Source organism: Macaca mulatta, chromosome 13 (genome assembly GCF_049350105.2).
Source record: "Macaca mulatta isolate MMU2019108-1 chromosome 13, T2T-MMU8v2.0, whole genome shotgun sequence".
Taxonomy (NCBI): Eukaryota; Metazoa; Chordata; class Mammalia; order Primates; family Cercopithecidae; genus Macaca; species Macaca mulatta.
The window spans coordinates 57,245,918-57,260,337 of record NC_133418.1 but is presented as its reverse complement, the minus strand read 5'-3'; the positions used below and the strand labels follow the sequence as shown (position 1 = coordinate 57,260,337).

At 40.0% G+C, this 14,420-nt stretch overlaps 1 long non-coding RNA gene and 1 pseudogene across 1 annotated transcript in view; one reads left to right on the top strand and one right to left on the bottom strand.

Moving 5' to 3' along the window:
- LOC144333598 (uncharacterized) overlaps positions 1-3,094 on the bottom strand; it is a 39,624-nt gene extending 36,530 nt beyond the window's left edge. The window contains exon 1 of the long non-coding RNA XR_013402442.1: positions 2,958-3,094. This is a non-coding gene — a long non-coding RNA (uncharacterized LOC144333598). The remainder of the gene's footprint in view (positions 1-2,957) is intronic.
- Positions 3,095-9,037: 5,943 nt separating this feature from the next.
- Positions 9,038-9,774, top strand: LOC698071 (dihydrofolate reductase pseudogene; annotated as a pseudogene).
- Positions 9,775-14,420: the final 4,646 nt, after the last annotated feature.

Sequence of the window (14,420 nt, the reverse complement as noted above, 5' to 3'; positions counted from 1 at the left end):
TGGCCTTCCAAAGTGCTGGGATTACAGGTGTGAGCCACTGAGCCTGGTCCAACTTTGTTTTTTAACCTTTGTGGTCTTCGTGTACCTCACCAGTTTCAAATTCACTTTACCTGACCTTTTATAGTTCCCTTTCTCCTCTACCTAGCATCCATCAACATTGACGGACCACATTCCAGGCCCTCTTTTATTAAAGAAAAGAGACTGTATAATTGTCAGTGATCCTTTCTTCTCTGCTCCTTTATATCCTATCCTGCAGCATCTTGGGCAGAAGTCCAAAGCTAATTCCAAGTGAGGGATGCTTCCCTACCATCAAGTTATTTTTGGAATTGAAGCTCTCATTTCGTTTTTTCTGTTTTTTCATTAACAGGTACAGGAAGGCAGAACTGCCTCATATCTGAGTCAGAATGCTGGGCTTGATTTCTCATGTAACTGATGAAAATGTCTTACACAAAATGATGACTTTAAGAAACATCTGAATACTTGCTTTGGCAGATGACACCAAGATAACTAGAAGGTATTTCTATTTTCTTTTTGGATGTCAAAAAGTCTGTTTCAACTTCTCATTTTTTCAGGGAAAGCCAGCTTCTCTTCAGTTGTAGAAGCAGGACATGTCATCTTCCAAACGGAAGAAATTCATGCTCATGATGAGCGACATTTCCAATTAAAATTCATCATGAACGGCAGGCTTTATATCTTTTTTTGAACAATGTGAATCATTTTTGATGCTGGGAAATGTGCTTCATATACCTCCATTTTGTCATAGAACGTCTACTTCCACTAGAACTTGCTTTATATTAGTAAATAAAACATCATCTGACATTTTTGTCCCTTCTTATGTTGGGGTGCTGATGAAAATAATCGGAATGCTCAGAGGTTATGGGACATTGTTTATCAAGGAATGTAGGTGATGCCACAAAGTATAAGTAACACCATACAGCTGAGTGATTGATCCCTGCTGCATATTTTAAAGCTCCCTTCATTGCTTATCGAAACCTTTTAGGTAATGCACTCCTCTCAGATATCATTTTATGTTTGAAAAGCTTTATAATTCATAATGAAAAGTTGCTTAGTTACCTTGAGTGAATCCATAGGTTCAATTATTCTCTGTGCAAATGGTTGAACTCCATTTTGACCAATGTTTATGGTGTTTGGCAATTTTTCAGTAGCTACTTTGCTCTGATATGATTAATTTATTACATAATACTCTGCTTTGCATGTGTGGAGCCTAAATAATCTTAGTAGGCAGAAAGGAAATAAAAGACCTATGTCTTTGGAACTTGGAAACATTGGAAACATAACATCACCACATTAAGAGTGCCAAAACCAATACCAGTTAGCCTCAATAAAGACAACTTGTATGTGCTGATGACACCTAGCCTCGGGACGGCCAGCCCTTCCCTCATTCCATGCCCTGCCTTCTCTGCCTTCAGAGATCCAAGCAGGGGAGAAGCAGCAGCCCCAGAACTTACTAATCCGATTCAATCACCAGGAAAGTCCTGGCATCTTCTCATCAATATATTTTCCTATGGCTTTCCTGGACCTCTTTCTTTGACAAAGTTACATAGAATACACGCTCTTACTAAATGGCTACACACGAGGTTGCCAACCACTTTTGTGGAAATATGAGGAACACACGTATCTGTCAGATGAATGAATGAATTAACTCAGGATCTGTAAGTGTGGTGACTACTGGGCTTCTGACCTTGGGAAAGTGTTTATCTCCCCCTGTCCTTAAAGGATTTCCTGATGCCCTTACACTAAAATTCTTACATTCTCTGAGGTTTCTGATTCTACTTCCTTCAACCCCTTGCCACTTTTTTTTTGATCATTGGTGTACGGTTGTGAAATGACTGCATAGGATAGGAAGCCTGAAGATGGAAAGAGCATGGGTTTTGAAATTACACTAACCCAGGTTAAAATCACCATTTGGCAAATTGCTGGCTGGCAGCCTTGGGATAATTACTTAACCTCATACAGCCTCAATTCCCCCACCTGAAAAATTGGAATAACTCACTCTCTCTCTCTCTCTCTCTCTTTCTCTCTCTGTCTCTCTCTCTCTATATATATATATACACACACAGACACACACACACACACACACACACACACATATATATAAAGGGGCAGGCTGCAGCCACCCTGCCACACATACATATATATATGTATGTGTGTGTGTGTGTGTGTGTGTGTGTATAGCAAAAAATGCATTAGAATTAAATGAAATCTCTTGTGCAGATATACTAGGAACACTCATTTGTTTTATCTAACACTCCTCTAGCACTTCCTGAAGTATGTCCCAGGTACTGCTCTAAGCATTCGATGTACCAATGAGGTAGTTGCTATTACTACCTCTGTTTCACAGAGAAAGCAACTGAAGAACAAATGGATTAAGTAACTTGACAAGGGTCACATGGCTTGTAATTGGCAGAGGCAAGATTAAAACCAGTCAGGCTTGCTACAGAATCTGCACTCTCAACTACAATCCAAAGCTGCCTGCCATAATGATGGCTTCCATTATTATTGTTATCGTGATCATTGTCCTCATCACTATTATTATCATTATGACTACAACCAGGGGCACTTGGAAGACCTGGAATCAACTGGAGATAAGCGGCCCATAGGGTGCTAGTTAGGCACAGAACATCAGGGAGGCAAATCCAGCCCTTTCCTTTCATTTTGTATCACAAAGCCTGTGGGCAGACATTATCACAAATGAACAGCCTAAAGCCAATGCCACAACAGCTCAGCATCCTCAGCTCTGTTCAATGGTAAGTGTTCACGTAGCCCAAGGGCTCAAGGCCATTGCAAGCCGTTGCATCTTCCTATAATGCTAAAATGTTCACTCTTGTTCAGATCTTCCCCATACCTTAGGTTGGTAGGGCAGCTCTTATGACAAAATTAATTTACAGAGGAAAAACATTTTTATTAAAAGATAGCTCTTTTAGCCAGACACATACCTGCTGTCTCCACTACTACGTAAGCTGAGGCAGGAGGATCACGTGAGACCAGGAGTTGGAGACTGTGATGAGCTGTTATTGCACCTGTGACTAGTCACTGCACTCCAGCCTGGGCAACATAGAGAGACGCTGCCTCTTAAAAAAAAAAAAAAAAAAAAAAAAAGACAGCTCTTTTAAGTGCTCTTTCATTATGTAGATGGCAATAACAAATTTTCTCCCTTTTTAAAGAGGAAATGCTACTGAGCATCTCTCAAAGAAGATGGCAATGTTTTCCTCCTCTCAGAAGCAGGAAAACAATGTAAAATTATCACTGTGGGGAAAAAAAAAGCTCACCTGCTACAGTCATCAGCTAAGTTTATTTGAAAGAAATCCTAGCGTGTCAACTTTGCTTTCCTCAGTGAATGTCCCTGAGAGTAGCGGGATTTAGGGATTTCAAGAAAATGTGGAAGTAACTCTGTTTAGCTCAGCTCTATGGACAGAGGATGGGGAAAGAAGAGGGTGGTAGTCCCATATCAAGGTCCGTTGCTCAACCTCGAAAACAGAGACTCATACTTACTCACAGATGATTTTGATACAACTGTTGGCAAAACAATAGGAAACTACATAGAACATGTCTTTATTTTCTAAAGACTAACCAGAAAGAATGATTTAGTTAAAATTTTCATGATTGTCACCGTAATTCATTTCTTATCAAGAGCTACCCATAGCTAGAAAAAATGGAAAATCAACTAAAAACAGAGAAATATTCCTGAAAGGTGCATGTAGGCTCTTCTCCCCGTCCCCTGCCTATTTATAATGCTTATCAGTGAATGCATCCACTATGCCTATGATGCTCCGAGAGTGGCTGGATGCTTTTATCATCCAACCTGGAAATATGTGAATGTAAAGCCATAATGTAACACATAGGAACACACCCTTTGCATAGGAACATACCCTTTCATGTACTTACATTTGAGACTAAATAAATTAAAGTCTCTGCAAATTTCATGAAATTATTTAAATACAAGGCACACTTGCAAACTATAATCATTTTGCATCTCAATGAAAGACACAGAATCATCATCAAAATTGCAATATCTAGTTTTAATGGTACCAGATTACATTAAAATCGTATTACTATTTTAGAATCAAAAAGAAAAAAATATAAGTAAAAAGGCAAGACAAATATTTTTTCATGTTAAAGTCCTGATAGGAGACTTTGCTTTGTAGATTTAGGCATCAGGAAAGAATTCCCACATCAGAAATGCCAGCCATTTTCCCATTTTCCTACAAGAAAGAATATTATGTACAGATCTTAATAATTCAGTTCACTAGAAATTTTTCTGATTCTCCTTCCTCCTATTTTAAAAAGTTTCATGTAGTAACCATGGAAAAAGAAAAAGGCACGTATTGATAATCTGAGATTGGTGGTTTTTTTTTTTTTAAAGAATTGGTATGTCAAAAGCATATGCTGTGCTTCATGGCCAATATGGAAATGTCAGGGGTTTAATTGGCAGCTGTGAATAGCAGCACCTGCAAACAGCTCAGGGCTTGTTCCTGTGGTCTGGCAACATTCTTACTTTATGCTTTAAATAAAGGCTTACTCACTGGGACAGAAATAACTGACAATGGATGATTGATGATTGCCCATCGCGCAATGGCTGACATCTACCATTCACCAGGTCTGTTTACGAGCGCACGCCCAAATTTCATTAACAGGGGCATGACATCCAGGAGTGGGCCTGCCACAGATGGCCAGTCAGTAATCTAGTTCAAAACACCTAGAAGCGACCAAGATTTGTTAATCTGGAAAAATAGATGGTTGCAGATTCAGAATGCCTTAGGAAGATGATTTTCAAAATTCCCCTTTCTTTTTTTTCTGCTTGTGTTCTTTTGTTTTGTCAATGTGTTTGGTTTCAAGTTCAATGTCAGGTTACATTTCACTGATTCTTATTCCATACTGACTCTGCATTTGAAAGATGCGATGGCAGAAAGAGGTATACAGGGAGTTATATTTCTAATCATTAATTTGTAACACTAACGTCTGGGGGACTAGTCAAGCTTTGAGTATAGTCAATTTACTATTTCAATTAGGGGGGCAAGAAAAGTGCAAAGTAATAAATCCACAGTGCATACATATGGCTAACATGAATTTTCACACCTGGACATTGGTCAGCCTACAGCACACCTCCAGGTACAGCCAAAAAACACATCAGCAAATGTGGTATACTGCACATTTCCAAATAGCAAACCTTTCCAAATAAACACTGCTAAATTAAAGCAGCTTTGCACTGTTCAATAAAACAGCCCATAGTATCTTGGGCTGACATGTTGTAGTATGAGACTAACACTTAGTGTTACTTTTCTTCTTCCTGTTTCTCCTTCCTGTTTCTCCTTCCCAAGGTCTCTTTTTCCCAGCTACAATGCTTTGTGGTACACATATACCTTGATTATTATTTTTCTCCAGTTAAGGATTAATCTCCTCTGATGCACTTACCAACCTTTTCATGGTTAGTGACTGGACCATGGGTTTGTTTGTTTGTTTGTTGGTGGGTTTTATTTTTGACCTACCTTTTGTACAGTGGCAGTTCCTACATCCTGTTTGGGAAACGTGATGTCTTTGTCTTAAGCAATGAGGTCTTCCCCTAGAATTTTGCTCATTGCCTTTTCAACCACTTGGGAACCTATTTCTACAAATAGTTGTATTCTAGGCATTTCATTAGCAAAACTTGAATAAAGTAGCCTATTTGTTTTTAGCCCTTTCTGAGTCTTACTGTATTCTCCTGAGGAAAATAGGGCAGGGATCATTTTCCTGTCATTTCAGTGCGAGAAAAGCTATACCAAGAGAAGTCGAGCAACTGGAACCACATCCCACAACTTTAGCTAGCACAAGAGCCTCTACAAGCATCCAGGACTCACATGTGGCACTTGAGGGATCTTTCCACTGGGCTCCACTTGGGTGTGAGGACTGGATGGCATAAATCACCTGCTTATTGGGGTCCTCAATGAATGTGCAACCACAGCCAGAGAATGGCTGCCCTGCCAAAGTCCTAATTCAATCCCAGTGTGCGTAGCAGTGAACAAACATGGAGTCCCTAGCATGTGCCAAAGGCCATGCTCTTTGCCATTCAGAACATTACTGCAAAATAAGAAAAGTCTGCCTTGCCTCTGAAATTGCTACCTTTGAATATGCATCCATCTTGGCTTTCTAAGTACTTTTTGTTTTGTTTTGTTTTGCTGTACAATCTGCTGTCTCTCCTTTTGTTTAATTGCATTCAGTTTTACAATTTCTCCCAGGAAAAGCAGCTAATTATAATATATTTTAGCACAGAGAGAGGCAGGTGTTAGATAAGATGTAAGAGTCCTAATTTTAGTCTTGATAATTCATGCAGTTTAGCTGGATCTCAATGTAAAGTCATCAGCCTGGGTGTGTGATCTCATCATTTCAGGCTTTCTGAAATTTGCATGGGATCACGTGACTACAGATTTGCACTTTGAGCTTGTAAATGACAAAGTGATGGCAATAATTGAAATGGTTGAGTTGTAATCTTGTGTCCAAGGAAATATGGTCCAATGGTAAATCCAAATAAATTGAACATGGGAAGTGCATTTGGATAAGATCTTTTGGATAAGCAGCCAGACTCCTTGGGGTTGAACCCTGTCTGTACATTTACTATCTGTGTGACCTTGAGCAAGTCATTTAACCTCTCTGTGCTTCTGTTTCTTTATCTAAAAATTTAGGATAGGCCGGGCGTGGTGGCTCACGCCTGTAATCCCAGCACTTTGGGAGGCTGAGGTGGGCGGATCACGAGGTCAGGAGATCAAGAGCATCCTGGATAACACGGTGAAACCCCGTCTCTACTAAATATACAAAAAATTAGCCGGGCATGGTGGTGGGCGCCTATAGTCCCAGCTACTTGGGAGGCTGAGGCAGGAGAATGGCATGAACCCAGGAGGCAGAGCTTGCAGTGAGCCGAGATCGTGCCACTGCACTCCAGCCTGGGCAACACAGCCAGACTCCATCTCAAAAAAAAAAAAAAAAAAAAAAAAAAAAAAAGGATAGTGTCAGTATATATCTGTAGGTCATTGTGGGGATTAAATGAGGTAAGTTATATAGAACTCATCACAATATCTGTGATAGCTAGGTATCCATATTCTTATTTTCAGGGATTAATTGTATTGCAAAAGCCTAAGATTTTTGGAACAACAGCAACAGCAGCAAAGGCAGAAATTACAGAAATATCCAGAAGCAAATTCTCCTCTAACAAATATTGGCATTTCAGAACATATCTGAAACAAATGTTTGCTTTTGAGATGAGTAGGTTCCCCAGTACTGAGATCATCTTCGTTTCCATGGACATGGCATTTACAGTCAAAATATCCAATTATATCCGTGGTAATACTCCTCTGGTTCTTCTGATGTGTTTGTGTGTGTCTCTGTGTGTGCTTGTGTGCATGTAGGACTTCCTTTCAGGTTCAGAGATAGTAGGGGGCAGTGTCATGTAGACCAAACAACCAAACGACTTACTGAATTTTTTTCATCCCTACTGGTTGTTTTAGGTAGGGACAGCTCTGGCCCAACTCTGTTGACTGTAGCTTCTGAGCTGTTCTCATAGGGCCTACAGGGGAGTTACTGATTGTTTTCCCAGGAATCTGCCAAGTGCAGTGGTGTATGATGGAACATGCCGCTTCCCTATCTCTGGAATCTGAGTATGAGTTGAGAACAATGATCATATCTGCTAATGAGTAATTAAAAACAATTTCAAGACTGCCTCTAACCTCTGCATTTGTGAACGCCACCCTTCCTTAAATGCTATACCGAGGTTCTTTGCTGAGGCTCAAAGTCTTCCATTCCTCTTTCTGACTCCAAATTCAATCAATCAAGTCTTCCTTTCTAGTAGTTTTCATATTTATTTTATTCACTCTCTCTTCACTTCCCTAGTTAAGATCCACATTGTCTTTCATTTGGACTATATAATGACCACCCATAGAGCTTTCCTGATTCTAATCTCTCTCCCTTGAAATCCCTAATCCAGCCTCCAAAGTGCCTCTAGAGTAATCTTTTTTAAATCACAAACTTTTTTCATGGTTCACCATTGCCCAGAGAATGAAAGCCAAGTTTCTTTGTATTGCACAAAAGGCTTTGCATGATTTAGTTCCTGACAGCATGGCCAGCCTCATCTCCCTCTTCTTGCTGCCTGCGTTCTAACTACACAAAGCTGTTTGAAGTTTTATATCTCTGTCTTCCCTTTTTCTCTCTCTGGTGTTTCATTCTTTAATGCTCTCCTAAATATTATTTCCTATGTACAAATCATCTTCCTTTTGTGACTCTTAGCATGCTTCTATTAATATTTTAAGATTTGCTCATGCCTGTAATCCCAGCACTTTGGGAGGCCGAGGTGGGTGGATCACAAGGTCAGGAGTTCAAGACCCTCCTGGCCAACATGGTGAAACCCCATCTCTTTTAAAAACACAAAAATTGCTGCGTGCCTGTAATCCCAGCTACTCATGAGGCTGAGGCAGAAGAATTGCTTGAACCCAGGAGGCAGAGGTTGTAGTGAGCCGAGATCGCACCACTGCACTCCAGCCTGGCGACACAGCAAGACTCCATCTCAAAAAAAAAAAAAAAGATTCTGCTTAGGTTTACCTTTTCCTTGACTTCTACAGAAAAAAAAAAAAAAAATTGTCATTCCTTCCTCTGGGCTATTTTTGTACAGATACAAGTATGATTTGTACACTGTATGGTGTTTGCTTGCTTGTTTTACATCTGTTTCCTTTACTGCATAGTACGTCTTTGAATGTGGGACCATTTCATTCATTTTTATTTCTACCATCATTATCATGGCCTTTAGGTACAAGGTAGATATCCAATGTGCATTGTGAACAGTTATTAATAGTTTCGTAGTAATTCAAAGATTCATCTAGACAACTATATATAACATTGGATAAGAATTGAAAGTTCTGGCTTGGGCAAATGAAGCATTTATTGAGAAACATGCCTTAAATTGAAATAGCTCTTCATCTGATGCCTTTGACGATGTAACCCAGGCAAATATTTGCTTACTATTCTCACAAATTCTATAACTCATCAAACTTAATTAAATGGTTAGAATCTGACAATTTCGCGCCAATCTTGACCGCGCGTTCTGTTTTAACGAGTGGGCTCGGAGGTGCTCCAGCTGCTGTCATGGTTCGTTCGCTAAACTGCATCGTCGCTGTGTCCCAGAACATGGGCATCGGCAAGAACGGGGACCTGCCCTGGCCGCTGCTCAGGAATGAATTCAGATATTTCCAGAGAATGACCACAAACTCTTCAGTAGAAGGTAAACAGAATCTGGTGATTATGGGTAAGAAGACTTGGTTCTCCATTCCTGAGAAGAATTGACCTTTAAAGGGTAGAATTAATTTAGTTCTCAGCAGAGAACTCAAGGAACCTCCACAAGGAGCTCATTTTCTTGCCAGAAGTCTGGATGATGCCTTAAAACTTACTGAACAACCAGAATTAGTAAATAAAGTAGACATGATTTGGATAGTTGGTGGCAGTTCTGTTTATAAGGAAGCCGTGAATCACCCAGGCCATCTTAAACTATTTGTGACAAGGATCATGCAAGACTTTGAAAGTGACACCTTTCTTCCAGAAGTTGATTTGGAGAAATATAAACTTCTACCAGAATACCTAGGTGTTCTCTCTGATGTTCAAGAGGAGAAAGGCATTAAGTACAGATTTGAAGTATATGAGAAGAATGATTAATATGAAGGTGTTTTCTGGTTTAAATTGTTCCCCCTCCCTCTCAAAAAAGTATGTATTTTTACATTAGAAAAAAAGTATTTTGTTGACTTTAGATCTATAATTATTTCTAAGCCACTTGTTTTTATTCCCCACTTGACTCTATCAGACACCACTTATGAAACATTCTTGCTATAAATAAGTGCTTCTCCAAGACCCCGACTGAGTCCCCAGCACCTGCTACAGTGAGTTGCCTTTCCACACCCATCACATGTGACACTCTTGCCAGTCCTTGACATTGTCGGGCTTTTCAAATGTTGGTAATATTTATTAAAGATGAAGATCCACATACCCTTCAACTGAGCAGTTTCACTAGTGGAAATACCAAAAGCTTCCTACGTGTATATCCAGAGGTTTGTAGATAAATGTTGCAGCCTTGTTTGTAACAGTGAAAATTGAAAACAACCTGGAAGTCCAGGGATGGGAAAATGAGTATGTTTCTGTCTTAGATTGGGAAACCCAAAGTAGATTCCAAGACTGAAATTTCAGTGAAAGCAGTTTATTTGCTAGGTCATACCAGAAACCATCGGTTGAGGTATGGAGAAACTGAACTGAGAAGGTAAGAAAACCAGTTTAAAGTCAGCGAGCAGGTTCTCACTGGTAACAAGTTCCATACTGCTGAGATACAGGGAAATGGAGGGGAGAAAACTGGAGTATTGATTCCTCTCTCTCCTTGGTTGTCAGCTCCCTGTCCTGTGTGTGGGCAGAACGTACTCCAGCTGCTCTATAGTAAGTCCCAGGTGTTTGCAGTAAGAAGCTGCTGGCATGCATGGGAACAGCGAATGCCAAACACTTAAAGCAATTCCATGTTTAAATATGTAAGTGCTCCATACACACACACACACACACACACACACACACACACACATATATATATATATATTTAGACAGTTTCGCTCTTGTTGCCCAGGCTGGAGTGCAGTGGTGCAATCTCAGCTCACTGCAACCTCCGCCTTCCCAAATTCAAGCAATTCTCCTGCCTCAGGCTCCCAAGTAGCTGGGACTAGGTGCATGCCACCATGCCCAGATAAATTTTTGTATTTTGTGTTTTTGGTAGAGATGGGATTTCATCATGTTGGTAAGGCTGGTCTCAAACTCCTGACCTCAAGTGATTCGCCCACCTCAGCTTCCCAAAGTGCTAGGATTATGGGCGTGAGCCACCACACCTGGCACATCTTCATTCTTTTTGTGTAGTAAAAAGAATAAAACCACACATGGTTTATTTGAAATATTCTATAATTTAAAAAAATACAGAAGCAGGAAAACCAATTCTAAGTTCAAGTGAGGGATGATGGTTGCTTGAACCAAAGGGTTGCATGTAGTAAGAACTTGTGATTTAAGATATATTTTAAAGTTGTAAGTAGCAGGATATTCTGATGGAGTTTGATTTTGGTTTTGGGCCCACTGAGTTTGAGATGCCTTTGAGAAATGAAGGAAGTAGAGAGAGAATAAAAGAAAAACTAGCTGGGCCCAGTGGCTCACACCTGTAATCCTAGCACTTTGGGAGGCCAAGGCAGATGGATCACTTGAGACCAGCTTGGGCAGCATGGTGGGGCCCCGTCTCTACAAAAAACACAAAAATTAGCTGGGCATTGTGGCGCACACCTGTATTCCCGTCTACTCAGGGAGCCGAGATGGAAGGATCAATGGAGCCCATGAGTCCAAGGCTGCAGTGAGCGGTAGTTGTGCCACTGCACTCCGGCCTGGGGGACAGAAGAGACCCTGTCTTGAAAAGGAATCTGAAAACAATGGAACCGTGCCTTCAGAATTCTAGAAAGTTATTTTCAACTGATAAATCTATATTCACCCAAATAAGCAAGGGTGAAGGTAAAATACAGTTTTAGACAAGCAAAGACTCAGGGGTTACCTCCATGTACCCTTTTTTGAGAAGCTATTGGAGAAAATACTCCAGCAAAGTGAAGGAGTACACAAACCAGAGAATGACATAGATCCAGACAATATTCCAGCTATGGAGCTGACTTTAAAAAGAAACAGTAAAAATATTAATAGGTTAGCTGGGTGGAATGGCCCATGCCTGTAGTCCCAGCTACTCAGGAGGCTCAGCAAGAGGATGGCTTGAGCCCAAGAGTTCCAGACAAGCCTGGCTACCTTAGTGAGATCCCTTCCCTTAAAAATAATAAGTTATTGCCAAATTTGGGGCATTTGGAAAGAAGTTCATTGAAGATAAAGCAAAAGTAAAAAAATAAGGGGGAAGGGTTGGTTAGGCAATCATTAATTCTAGGGCAGAAAGAAGTACAGGATAGGAAGAGCATAATATGCTGTTTTTCTCAACAAGGAGCAATACATACACAGTCATAATGATGTGGTGACTGCTTAGCCCCGAAATATGGTAACCACTTTGGGACAATATGGGAGGAAGTGAAGATAGTGATGGTGTAAGAGCTAAATCTTCACCTGTCATATCCAGAAATCACTATATAATGTATAAAATAATCAAGAAATGACTAAGTAGTTATGTGAGGAAAAAAACAGAGGACATTGCTGGAAGAGTTAGAAGTCATTGCTCTGGAGAATTAGGAGGGATGGGGCAGGGGACTGTTAGGATGCATTATAAACTGAAGAGGCTTTTAAAATTTTTATGTATTAATATATGCATTCACTTGAAAAACTAAAAAAGTAACAATTTGGAAAACCCCATGAAGGTAACTAACAGAAGGAAAAACTAAGAGAATGAAAAGTGCTTGCCTCTGGAAAGAACAACTGGCAGGACTGTTGTTTTCATTGTAAGACTTTTGGAGCCATTTAATTGTGCTTAACCATTTTAATCTATTTCTTGAATAAGAACAATTCTATCTTAATAAAGAGTTACACTTGTTCATAAAAAAAATAGTTAGAATCTTATCCTTTTAATTAGTGCTTGCACTTGAAAACTTTAAAAATAATGTCAATAATGACTAATAAGCTTTGAGCTTTTTGGTTTACGTGGTTCAGTCTCTAATTGTTGGGAGATTGCTATAGTCCTATCCTTTTGCAACACTGTGTATTTTGTATGAAAGTGACTTTTCCTCTTATTTCAGAGGGAGGAGAACATTCAAAACAATTACTAAGGAGAGAATATCTAAAATAATTAGGGAACAAACTTTGAGGACTCAAGAACAAGCACATGTCATCACCTCTCAAGATGGGCATATCTGGAAGGCCTGTGTTTTTCTTATTGCTGCAGTGGGGGACCCATATCCTCCACACCCAAGCCTCTTAAAGCTTATAGAGTAGAAAATTCCTCGCAATTTTCATTAAGAACCATTATATCAAGGGAACCATCATTCAGCTATAACAGATTGCTTTGCAGTGTAATGTTTTTCATCTTGAGGCAAATGTTTCTTCAATCATTTTTTTAAAGGGAGAAAGTAAGTAGTTATTTTGAATGCATGTAAAATGCAAATAAAGTGACTATGGATGTTTGGGGAGCTCATACAATAGTAAGTCCAAAACAACTTTGATTTAAAAATTGAACATTAGCAAGTGAGCAATCAACACTGGCCTCTAATTGCTTTTAGTGTCTTGACTAAATAAAAATGTTATTTTAGTGTCAGAGACATTTCACCGTGAAAAGTGGCCATGGAGCATGCACAATGACTACAAGGATGTTTTCCCCAGAACACATAATCCACACCCTCAGCTTCATGCACATGCTGGATACTGCCTGCCTGTGATTGACATAAGGCATTTTAATTTAAAAATGTTTTTCAAAGTGCCTAAACATATGTTTATTCACTATAGCTATTGAGTAGTATTACATAGAAATGCAAAATCTTGAAAGGAAGGTTGACTCTGTGCAGGGCCACACAATGGAATATAATGGAAACCAGAAAAGGAGAGGACTTGAGTCATTTTGTAGGCAAGGCAAAAAAAAAAAAAAAAAAAAAAAAAAAGAAAGAAAAGAAATCCTTTGACAATTCAGTCATGTGAAAATTGGGAGACAATACTGGCATGAGAAACACAGTTGATGTTAAGACAGTAGAGCCCTTCTTCATCATTGCAGGTCTAGGACAGCTCTTACAGCTGTGTCTGCCCTCTCACAGGGTGATACGTGGCTCTTCTTAGAGGCTGGTATGAGCTCCGAAGGGAACATCAGTGCAGGATCTTAGTTAATTTCCTTTTGCCCAGGTATCTGTGTCATAGTGGTTTTAAATTTGCTAGGAGGCAGCTTAATGGTGAGAGCCTTAGCTGCACAACACTGCAACTCACCAAACCTCAAGGCAAAGTGCTCACCCGACAGAGAACGTATGTGGTCCCTTCCTGGTAGAGCCTTTGTGCCAGAATCCAGCCCTTATGCACCTGCACCACCCTTTCTGTCCCAGAAGGGCCTTCACCAACTTGCATGATGTGGTGTGCTTGGCCACGACTGTTTGTTGTGGGGTGTGCTAGGTGTTCAACTGTTCAAAACAAATAAAGATTCAGCTCTCCTCGCAGTGTCCTGTGGGAGTGGTAGTGACAGATATTGGATGGTTCTAAATACAGATATCAGAATGTCTAAAATAAGATGCATAGAATATGATCCAAGTGAGATGCAGCGCTTCAACCATATAGCCTGTGCCCCAATTATTTATGGCAAATAATGAGCTAGATCTGATCTAGCTCCTCTTCCAGAGGCAATACAGTCCATTTCTTTTCTTTTACTTTTTCTTTTTTTTTTTGGAGATGGAGCCTTGCTCTGTCCCCCAGGCTAGAGTGCA